The following is an 11,995-nucleotide window of genomic DNA, read 5'->3' as shown; positions in this document are numbered from 1 at the left end:
GTTTCACCATGTTGACCAGGATGGTCTCGATCTCTTGACCTTGTGATCCACCCGCCTCGGCCTCCCAAAGTGCTGGGATTACAGGCTTGAGCCACTGCGCCCGGCTCTCTCCAGGTTTTGATGAGGTTTTCTGATCCTGGTTGGTATAAGGGATGTTGATTACTGAAAGGGTCAAAAGTAGGCAGTATCTTTTGACCAAACTCCTATAATGCATATATATATATATATACACATATATACATATATATATGTGTGTATATATATATATATATATATATATTTTTTTTTTTTTTTTTTTGAGATGGAGTATCACTGTTGTTGCCCAGGCTGGAGTGCAGTGGTACAATCTCAACACTGAACCTCTGCTTCCTGGGTTCAAGTGATTCTCCTGCCTCAGCCTCCCGAGTAGCTGGGATTACCAGTGACTGCCACCATGCCTGGCTAATATTTTTGTATTTTTAGTAGAGATGGGGTTTCACCATGTTGGCCAGGCTGTTCTCGAACTCCTGACCTCAAGTGATCAACCCTCCCATAGTACTGGGATTACAGGCGTGAGCCACTGCACCTCACCATTGTGTTTTATTTATTTTTTATTTTTTGAGCCTGTTTTGCAGCCTTTACAAAAATCAGGGTTTTCCCATGAGATTCTGAAGATTTTCACATAAGGGACCTCTGAGCATTTGTGTTGGCATTGGCAGTAAAGGTCAAGCTGGAATATGGTATTAATATTTAAGCTCCCACCTTTGGCCAGGTTCCTGCCCTTCTAGTTCATATTTTGACCAAACCATACTGCAAAGGAAAATCAGTCTCTTTTGTTTTACAATCTGAGGATCAACGTTATCCCAGTTTCCAAGGATGGATCCAGGCACAATCTCAGCTCACCGAAACCTCTGCCTCCTGGGTTCAAGCCATTCTCTTCTCTCAGCCTCCCAAGTAGCTGGAATCACATGTGCACGTCACCATGCCAAGCTAATTTTTATATTTTTAGAAGAGATGGGGTTTCACCATGATGGCTAGGCTGGACTTGAACTCCTGACCTCGGGTGATCCACCTGCCTCGACCTTCCAGTGTGCCGGCATTTCAGGTGTGAGCCACTGCGCCCACCCAAAATGAGGGATTTCTTTAAGCAGGCATCCTGCCAGTGCTGGTCCCTCCAGTGAAAAAGGCAAGAGAAAGGACAAAGCTCAGTCTCATTTCTGAGGAAAAAAATATAAACATTAGCACAGGCCTGCAGAGGACTCCGGCGCCTGGCAGTAAAGCAAATGTAGCAGGTACTGGATGGGCAGGCCGTGCAAGGGGCTTACACATGAAGGAAGAATTCAGGAAATCCCGGTGGCAAGGACAGGGACAGCAAAGAGCAGAGTGACCTGGGACTATCATCACCGATGGCGGCATATTGTGTCCAAGGGAATGAACTGCCAGGAACAGCAAGTGTAAGAGCCGACTTAACACAGCATCATAGTTTTAGTTAAAAGATAAAGAGCCCGGAGCAGTGGCTCACACCTGTAACCTTAGCACTTTGGGAGGCTGAGGCTGGTGGATCACCTGAGGTCAGGAGTTCAAGATCAGCTTGGCCAACATGGTAGAACCCCGTCCCTACTAAAATCACAAAAATTAGCTGCACGTGGCAGCGGTCGCCTGTAGTCTCAGCTACGCAGGAGGTTTAGGCAGGAGAATCCCTTGAACACGGAAGGAGGAGGTTGCAGTGAGCGGAGATCGCACCATTGCACTCCAGCCTGGGGGACAAGAGCAAAATTCCATCTCAAAAAAAAAAAAAGATAAGGAAGCTCCTAGTCATTGCCCAGTGAAGGCGTATTCCCTGCCTTTCACAAGCCTTCTGCAGGGAGGGTCACCGTGTCTCAGATCTTCCTGGTGTGGACTTGAAAGTCCTCCCTCCTCTGCCTGTCACCCCTGAGGCTGAGCTGAGAAATCAGCCAGAGGGAGCAGAGTCACAGTGGCTGAAGGGAAATGGTACCGGGCATTTGTTAGTAAACTCGGCGTGAGAGGAAAAACCCCTCCCCTTAAAGCTAGAAGAACTGCGTTCAGGCAGGAGGTTCTTCAGTGCAGAAAGCAGCAGAGGTCCTCGGCCAGATAATCTGGCACTACCTTTTTGGCACTTACCTGGGAGAAGAGTTCACAGGCCAGGTAGCCAGCCGAAAACACCAGATGTTACCAGGAGGGGTGTGGAAGTCCTCTGGGTCTTGGTCTTGAATTCAGTCAAGAGGCACTCAGGAAGAGTTAAAGCGTAAGTGCCCTTTATTTAAAGAGACAGGAGCTTAGAAAGAAGAGACACCCTGAATGACAGAACCTGGTGGGCTCCTGAAAAGAAGGCATCTGTCCTTACTAATGCTGGCCTGGCCCTTTTAGTGAGAAGCTGACATGATTATTCATGAAGGGGCTGTGCACAGGCGTTATTAGTAAGCACCCTCTGGGAAGTCCTCTGGGCAGGAATGCGCTGTGGCCATCCATGCTAGTACACATATCACCTGTCTCATTAGCATCTCAAATCTCCACCCAGGGATGTGGTTTTTGTTTTTTGTTTTTAATTTTTTTTTTCCACTTGTCAAATGATTCCTTATTGAAATATTTTCCTTTGTGTTTCTTACCTAGCTGGGCATTCCACAGCACCACTGTTGACGTCATCTGTGATGTCATGAGGGTGATGGCCATCAACAGGACAGCCCACAGACTGGGCAGTCCCCCAGATCTCGTTAATGGTTCCAGAGAGTTCTCTGGCTAAAGATCGGTGCCATCTGTCAAGCAATGTTGACCATCTCATCAAAACTGATATTCCCTCTGTGTTTAATGTTTCTCTATTTCTTTCTGTCTCTGGTTGGTTCCTTGAGGGATTTGATGACCCGAGCAGAGGCAGAAGACACCACCTCAGTCTGGGCCTGCCTGTTCCGAATAGTCAGTTTCACTGTAATCCTCAGGCCCTTCCAGTCACCTGTTGCTTTGGTAATGTCATCACCAACCTTTCTTGGAGACAGACCCAGGGGGCCGATCTTGGGGGCCCGTGCAGAAGTGGCATCTACTTTACCCTCAGTGCATCTCACGTATATGACTTTGATCTCTTTGGGGTCGAACTTCGGCTGCATGGTGGAGGCAGCTGGTATCGGATGAACCTGGATTCAGGATGGCAAAAGAAAGCTGCACATTGACCTCCTCCAAGCTGAAAGCCAAAAAGAGTTTTATTTTATTTTTTTAAGATACGGTTTCACCGTGTTGGCCAGGCTGGTCTCAAACTCCTGATCTCAGGTGATCCGCCCACCTTGGCCTCCCAAAGTGCTGGGATTACAGGCGTGAGCCACTGCACCCAGCCTTTATTTTGTTTTTGAGACAGAGTTTCACTCTTGTTGCCCAGGCTGGAGTGCAGTGACACGATTTCGGCTCACCGCAACCTCTGCCTCCTGGGTTCGAGTGATTCTTCTGCCTCCCGAGTAGCTGGGATTACAGGCATGTACCACCATGCCTGGCTAATTTTGTATTTTTAGTAGAGACAGGGTTTCTCCATGTTGGTTAGGCTGGTCTCGAACTCCCAACCTCAGGTGATCTGTCCACCTCAGCCTCCCAAAGTGTTGGGATCACAGGCGTGAACCACCATGCCTGGCCCTGAACTGTTGTTTTCATAGATAAATGAGAAACGGAGTTTCCTCAGCTTTAAAGAGAAAGGGCATTTTGCTTTTCCCAGCTAAAAGGCTGACTGGGGCTGAGTGCGAGTGTCTAGGGGTGTGACGCCCTACAACATGCAGTGGCCCTTCTGGGAATCCCAAAGAAAATTAATTTAAAAAGTCTCATCCGGGAAATGCATCACTTTGTGTTTTGAGCCCTCCCAGAACAAGTGCTAGACCTCCAGAGAGACATTAAGGAGACATGAAAAAGGGTCGAGGCCGGGTGTGGTGGCTCACTTCTGTAATCCCAGCACTTTGGGAGGCAAAGGTGGGCGGATCAACTGAGGTCAGGAGTTCGAGACTAGCCTGGCCAACATGGCGAAACTGCGTCTCTACGAAAAATACAAAAATTAGCCGGGCATGATGGCAGCTGCCTGTAATCCCAGCTACTTGGGAGGCAGAGGTTGCAGTAAGCTGAGATTGCACCACTGCATTCCAGCCTGGGTGACAGAGTGAGACTCCATCTCAAAAAAAAAAAGAGGTGGGAAACAAGTAATCTAAGAATGAGGAAAAAGAAGGAGAATGACCCCCATTCAGGTACTCCCTTGGTTTTGTGGCACCTCTGCTTGCAAATGTTTGTGTAAAATGGACATATATGGTCTTTTTGTGAAAATTCAGAGCCCAAAGGTCCCCAGCAACTGTGGACTTCCTGAGTTCTCTATCTCTCTGCTTTCTTTTCTGCCTAACTCTGCAATTACTTTTCTACTGAGATAAAATTCACTGTTTGCCCCAACCATTTCTTTTTGTTCCTGTTTATTGCAAACCAATGAGATATTAATATCTCATGGCTAGAGTTCTGAAGTAAAAGTTTTAGGATCTTTGGTTGTATGAGTTTGTGTGTGCGTTTATGTGTACATATACATATTTTATTGTGTTGTTAGCCACAAGGTACCAAATTGGCTAAATTTTAAAGAGTACTCATAAATTAAATAATGAGCCGAAATGATTTTCAAGTTCACATAGCTTGCACAAAATCTTTAATAGGTTAGCATTGCCCAATGTGGTGACTCACACCTGTAATCCCAGCATTTTGGGAGGATGAGGCGGGCGGGTCACCTGAGGTCGGGAGTTTAAGACCAGCCTGACCAACATGGAGAAACCCTGCCTCTACTAAAAATACAAAATTAGCCCAGTGTGGTGGCGCATGCCTGTAATCCCAGCTATTCAGAAGGCTGAGGCAGGAGAATCGCTTGAACCCAGGAGGCAGAGGTTGCAGTGAGCCGATATTGAGCCATTGAACTCCAGCCTGGGCAAAAAGAGCGAAACTCCATCTCAGAAAAAAAAAAAAAGTTAGCATTAAAATTATTGGTAAAATAATATTAGAAAGGTCTTAAGAATTGCCCGCATATGTTTTCATTTGCATTTATCGATCAGGCAACTTCATACTTATTCTTGCCAAATATGATAAGGTGTCAAAATTTGGCATGAGTTACAAAACTATAAACCTGGGCCAGGCATGGTGGCTCATGCCTGTAATCCCAGCACTTTGGGAGGCTGAGGCTGGAGTATCACCTGAGGTCAGGTGTTCAAGACCAGCCTGACCAACATGAGGCACCATCTACTAAAAATATAAAAATTAGCTGGGTGTGGTAGCTCATGCCTGTAATCCCAGATACTCTGGAGTCTGAGGCAGGAGAATTGCTTGAACCCAGGAGGTGGAGGTTGCAGTGAGCTGAAATCGTGCCATTGCACTCCAGCCTGGGCAACAAGAGTGAAACTTTGCCCATATATATATATATATATATATATATATATATGTATAAACCCAGCCTCAAACAGAATGATCTTTGTGTAATATTTGATAAATAAGATTAATATTGATTTAATGAAAATAGCTAAATCTTGAGTTATTTAGTAAAATACCCATATATTTAATCTTAAGGTTCTCTCTCTCTCCACTAAAAAAATACAATTAGCTAGGTGTGGTGGTGCTTGCCTGTAGTCCCAGATACTTGGGAGGCTGAGGCAGAAGAATCAGTGGAACTCAGGAGGTGGGGGTTGCAGTGAGTTGAGATTACACCACTACATTCCAGCTTGAGTGACAGAGTGAGACTGCATCTCAAAACAAAAAAGAAACCAGAAAGATTTAGCAGGACTTGATGTCCTTTCTAGACCTAGGAGCCGAAGTTTTGTAACTTAATAACACAAGGTAAAAAAGAAAAGTATATCATTTGTACATTTGTTAATTTATAAGAGAAAGAAAAAACATTACTTTTACTTAAAAGAGGTGATGAAATAAACCATTTCCATGTTCTTTGAGTTGTGGGAGGTGATTGTTGGAAGACCTCATTGCTACATTTTTTGTTTGTTTTGAGATGGAGTTTGGCGCTTGTTGCCCAGGCTGGAGTGCAGTGCCACAATCTCAGCTCACTGCAGCCTCTGCCCTCCGGGGTTCAAGAGATTCTCCTGCCTCAGCCTCCGGAGTAGCTGGGATTACAGGCCCCTGCCACCATGCCCAGCTAATTTTTTGTATTTTTAGTAGAGATGGGGTTTCACCATGTTGGCCAGGCTGGTCTCAAACTCCAGACCTCAGGTGATCACCCACCTCGGCCTCCCAAAGTGCTGGGATTACCCAGGCGTGAGCCACTGTGCCCAGCCTCATTGATACGTTTTTTTTTTTTGAGACGGAGTTTCGCTCTTGTTACCCAGGCTGGAGTGCAATGGCGTGATCTCGGCTCACCGCAACCTCTGTCTCCTGGGTTCAGGCAATTCTCCTGCCTCAGCCTCCAGAGTAGCTGGGATTACAGGCACGCGCCACCATGCCCAGCTAATGTTTTGTATTTTTAGTAGAGACAGGGTTTCACCATGTTGACCAGGATGGTCTCGATCTCTTGACCTTGTGATCCACCCGCCTCGGCCTCCCAAAGTGCTGGGATTACAGGCTTGAGCCACCACGCCCGGCCCATTGATACGTGGGGACCTCTCTGACATCATCTCCTGCCTGTGTCCTCTTTGTTTCCCCTCCTCCTGCCATACAGGCCTCTTTCCTTTTTCTTGGGCTGAGGTTGCCCTGCCTAAGGACCTCTACCAGGGCTGCCCTAGTCTGGCCCCTCAGCTGCGTGTGCAAATTCGCTTCCTTCCCCAGGCTGCTCCTGCCTCAGTACCTTCATTTGGGCTCTCCTTCTGCCTAGGACTCCCTGGCCCCTCAGCTGCAGGGGAAAAAAACCCTTCCTTAGGTCTTTCTGCTAATATCACTTTCTTTTTTTTTTTTTTTTAATTATAAAAATTTATTATTAAAAAAATCTAAAAATAAAAAAAAATTTTCTTATATAGAGACAGGGTTTTACCATTTTGGTCAGGCTGATCTCAAACTCCTGCCCTCATGATCCGCCTGCCTTGGCCTCCCAAAGTCCTGGATTACAGGTGTGAGCCACCGTGCCCGGACTTTTTTTTGTTTTTTTTGAAATGAAGTCTCACTCTTGTGCCCCAAGGCTGGAGTGCAATGGTGCAATCTTGGCTGCAACCTCTGTCTCCCGGGTTCAAGTGATTCTCCTGCTTCCCCTTCCTGAGTAGCTGGGATTACAGGTGTGCACAACCACGCCTAGCTAATTTTTGTATTTTTATAGAGATGGGGTTTCGCCACATTGGTCAGGCTGGTCTCGAACTCCTGATCTTGTGATCCGCTCGCCTTTGTCCCCCAAAGTGCTGGGGTTACAGGCATGAGCCACCGAGCCCAGTTTGATACCATCTTCTTAGAGGGGATTTCTGTGAACTCTCACCCCACCCCAGTAAAACACTCCAGCCACACCCTCACCTCCACGTCTGGTTTGTCTTGGCTGCTGTGGATGTTTCTTTCTGTTCCTTTCTGTGCACTCTCTGGAACTTGGTCAAGGACCCAAGGAGAGAGCAGAGCCAGAAGATTGGGGTTGTGCTGGGTGTAAGAGTTAAAGAAAGAGGAAAGAAACATGAAACATGGCTTAACAGTCAAAGACAGGTTTATTTTAGAGAAATAAACTTGAGAGGGTCTTCTGGTTGATTTCAGTCAGGAGCATTTTCTCTTCCAGACTAAAAGTATATATTGGTTTTAGGGTGAGGGGGCTTATCGCAAGCTTGGAATGTTTCTGTGTGAGGGAGTTTATGGTGGGGTTGAAATGTCTTTGGGCAGAAGGGGTAGTTATCTTGGGGCTGACTTCTTTCCGCCTCGGGTTGGGGTGAGATTATTTCCAGGCTGGCATGCCTCTGGTAAGGGAGGGGTTTAGAATGTTTCTGGTCAGAGATGTTATTTGTGGTTTATGGTCATGTTGACCTTAGCCAATTGGCTGATGCCCTTTGGATTTAGGCAGTTTTTAATCAAGGTGAATTTAAAAGGACAGTGCTCATCCAAGATGGCGATACTCCTGCTCTGTCACTGGGCTTGCCCCCTCTGAATAGAGCTCAACCCTGGCTTCACATGAGTGCTGAGGCATTTTATAGGTACTCTTCTGGTGCTCCCTTACCTGAGGTTTTCATTCACTAGATTCAGGCCTGTCCTTAATGTGATAATGGGTGATTCTATTCTGTGTTCTTTTTTTCTTTTCATTTTATTAAGATAAGACCTTACTATGTTGCCCAGGTTTGTCTTGAACTCCTGAGTTCAAGTGATCCTCCCACCTTGGCCTCCTAAAGTGCTAGGATTACAGGCGTGAGCCACTGCACCCAGCCCTTTTCTGTGTTCAGAATTAAGCACCAAGACTCTGCCCCTTGTTTCTGAAGGATGAGATCAGCTTGTGATCTACAGAGAGGTGAGGGACTGTGCTTTGCATGGCGTTTGATCAGGCGGAGGTCTGTTCCCTGAAAGGAAGCTCAGTCCAGCCCAGCTCCCCCCACCCCCTGCCGGCTTCAGCACGTGTGTGTGATTCTCCAGGAGAGCAGGTTCTGAAGAAAGAGGTCCAAAACTCACGTTTGGATTTTCCTCTAGGAGCCTGTTGTTTCAGCATTTCCTCTGACGTAGTGAATAACAGAGGACCATCTTTCCACAGACCTTGCCTGTATGGGTGAGACACAAAAAAGAGGGTGTTAAGGCCGGGTGCCATGGCTCACACCTATAATCCCTGTACTTTGGGGGGCTGAGGTGGGAGAATCATGAGATCAAAAGATCGAGACCATCATGGCCGATATGGTGAAACCCAATCTCTACTAAAAATACAAAAAATTAGCTGGGTGTGGTGGCGTGCACCTGTAATCCCAGCTACTCAGGAGGCTGAGGGAGGAGAATTGCTTGAACCTGGGAGGCGGAGGTTTCAGTGAGCTGAGATGGTACCACTGCACTCCAGCCGGGCGACAGAGTGAGACTATGTCTAAAAAAAAAAACCAACCATCTGACCATCACCTGATGGTTGCCTGACATTCCTGATGTGTGTGTATGGGGAGGGGGAGCCCTCTCCTGCTCTGCCCTGCTCATTCCACAGAACTACATACTGTAACAAAATGTGACTCTTTGGAATTGCTAATCTTAGAAGCATCCTGCCTGACATGTTTGCTCACACTTACCCATGCCTTTCCCTGGTCCCTCTCATCTCACTTAGATTCCGTTGTGCATGACCTAGTGACATGAACTTCTGAAGAGGCCACCCTAGCAACATGGTGAAACCCCGTCTCTACTAAAATACAAAAAAGTAGCCAGGCGTGGTGATGAGCACCTGTAATCCCAGCTACTCAGGAGGCTGAGGCAGGGGAATTGCTTGAAACTAGGAGGCGGAGGTTGCAGTGAGCTGAGATCTCACCATTGCACTCCACCCTGGGCAACAGAGCAAGACTCCATCTGAAAAACAAACAAATAAATAATAAAATCTTCCTCTGCTGAGCTCACTCTTTGGTGAGCATTCATGTGGGACTCAAATATCCTCACTGTTTTTGACCACTTAGGTCCATCCACATACCTCTTCCCCAAATGTTTCTGTCATCAGTTTTTCAATCATGCTCCTTCCAAGTCCCTGACCATCCAGCCAAACCATTAGCGACAGCCCATGAATCAGTATAGAGTCGCACATCTGGCCATTTCTTCTTCCAGCCAAAGTGCACAACCAGGTGCACTGCTCAAAGTTCTGCCCACTGGGAAGATTTCCCTTCACTGCTCTCCTTCAGGGACGCTCTACAAAGCGGTGCAGCTGTCCACTTTCAGGTGGTACCTGCATATGGTGCAGAGTCATCTGTAATTTGGGCCTTAGTCTTTTGCTCTGTGAACTGATCATAGGGAGTTCCCCACGAGTCCGTTGGTGCAGGCTGAGAGAGAGAAGACGGCGGTAGGAGTAGGGACTGTGGGCGTTTGAGCCACTTGCTCTGGTAACTTATGCCTTCAGGAACTGCTTGAGCCCACCGAGTATATACCATTCCCATTTGATGACGGAATGCGGCTGTGCGTGTACAGCTTTATGGCTCTGTGAGTCAGGAAACACTCAGGTCATGACAGGCAGTTCAGGTCCCATGGTAACTTGGTGACCTGTAGTCAAATGTTCAGTTTCTACCAAGGCCCAGTAACTGAGAGCTGTCTTTCAAAAGGTGAGGAGTTATCTTTAGAAGATGGCAGGGCCTTGCTCCAAAATCCTAGAGACCTCCACTGTGAATCACCTGTGGGGGCCCGACGAGGGCTCCAAACAGCATGCCTGTCTGCCACTGACACCTCAAGCACCATTGGCTCTGCTGGGTCCTATGGTCCAAGAGGGAGAGCAGCTTGTACAGCAGCCTGGACCTGTTGTGGAGTCTTCTGTTCTGGAACACACTCAAAATTGGCAGCCTTTTGGGTCACTTGTTAAGCGGGCTGGAGTGACACACCCAAATGAGGAATAATGTCTTGTTTCCAAATCCAAACAGGCCCACTGGGTGTTATGACTTTTTTTTTTTTTAGAGACGGGGTTTCTACATGTTGGTCAGGCTGGTCTCAAACTCCCAACCTCATATGATCTGCCCGCCTCGGCCTCCCAAAGTGCTGGGATTACAGGTGTAAGCCACCGCGCCCGGCCTATGACTCTTTCTTGGTTATAGGAGAGGTCCAAAGACAACAACCTGTCCTTCACCTTAGGAGGAATGTTTTTTTTTTTTTTTGAGACAGAGTTTTGCTCTTGTCACCTAGGCTGGAGTGCAATGGCACAATCTCAGCTCACTGCAATCTCCTCCCAGGTTGAAGCAATTCTGCCTCAGCCTCCTGAGTTGCTGGGATCATAGGCACCTCTTACAACACCTGGCTAATTTTTTGTATTTTTAGTAGAGGTGGGATTTCACCAGGTTGGCCAGGCTGGTCTTGAACTCCTGACCTCAGATGATCCACCCACCTCGGCCTCCCAAAGTGCTAGGATTACAGGCATGAGCCACCGCACCCAGCCAGAAGGATTATCTTGGCAGGCCCCACATCACTGGAGCCCTAGAAATTTCACTGAGGCAAAAGAATCCTGAATTGTACTCAGATTTATTTCTCATCCCCTGGCATACAAATGTCTCACCAGCAAATTCAGTGTGGTTGCTGCTTGTTGCTCACCGGGTCCAATCAGCATAGCATCATCAATGTAATGGAGCCATGTGATACCTTGTGAAAGCAAAGCGATCAAGATCTGTGTGAACAAGATTATGACATAAAGCTGGAGAGCCCATATTCCCCCGAGGTAGGACAGTGAAGGTATATTGCTGGCCTTGCCGGCTAAAGGCAGATTCCTTCTGGTGAGCCTTATGGATAGGAATGGAAAGGAAAAAAAAAGCATTTGCCAAATCAATGGCTGCATACCAGGTACCAGGAGATGTGGTAATTTGCTCAAGCAATGAAAACATACTGGTACAGCAGCTGCTACTGGATTCCCCACTTGGCTGAGCTTATGCTAATCTACTGTCATTCTCCCAGAGCTGTCTTCTGCACAGGCCAAATAGCAGAGCTGAATGGGGATGTGGTGGGAATCAACACCTCTGCATCTTTCAAGCCCTTAATGTGGCACTAATCTCTGCAGTCCCTCCAGAGATGTGATTTCTTCTTTCTTTTTCTTTTCTTTTTTTTTTTTTTTTTAAAGATGGGGTTTCACCATGTTGGTCGGGCTGGTCTTGAACTCCCGACCTCAGGTGATCTGCCTGCCTTGGCCTCCAAAGTGCTTGGATTACAGGCGTGAGCCACGGTGCCCGGCCCATTGATTTTTTTTTTTTCTTTGAGATGGAGTCTCACTCTGTCACCCAGGCTGTAGTATAGTGGTGCAATCCTGGCTCACTGCAACTTTTGCCTCCTGGTTTAAGTGATTTTCCCTGCCTCAGCCTCCCAAGTAGCGGGGATTACAGGTGGCCGCCACTGTGCCTGGCTAATTTTTGTATTTTTAGTAGAGATGGGGTTTTGCCACGTTGGCCAGGCTGGTCTTGAACTCCTGACCTCAGGT

The 11,995-nt window shown here is 47.2% G+C and overlaps 1 protein-coding gene and 1 pseudogene across 3 annotated transcripts in view; both read right to left on the bottom strand.

The window, feature by feature from the left end:
* The window catches only part of LOC119469431 (zinc finger protein 160-like), a 609,418-nt gene that overhangs the window by 144,252 nt on the left and 453,171 nt on the right, over positions 1-11,995 (bottom strand). The window lies entirely within an intron of this gene.
* On the bottom strand, positions 2,370-3,183 carry LOC108295658 (annotated as a pseudogene).

Source organism: Cebus imitator, unplaced genomic scaffold (assembly GCF_001604975.1).
Source record: "Cebus imitator isolate Cc_AM_T3 unplaced genomic scaffold, Cebus_imitator-1.0 Scaffold654, whole genome shotgun sequence".
NCBI lineage: Eukaryota > Metazoa > Chordata > Mammalia > Primates > Cebidae > Cebus > Cebus imitator.
The sequence above is the reverse complement of the archived record's forward strand: the minus strand, read 5'-3'. Positions and strand labels throughout refer to the sequence as shown.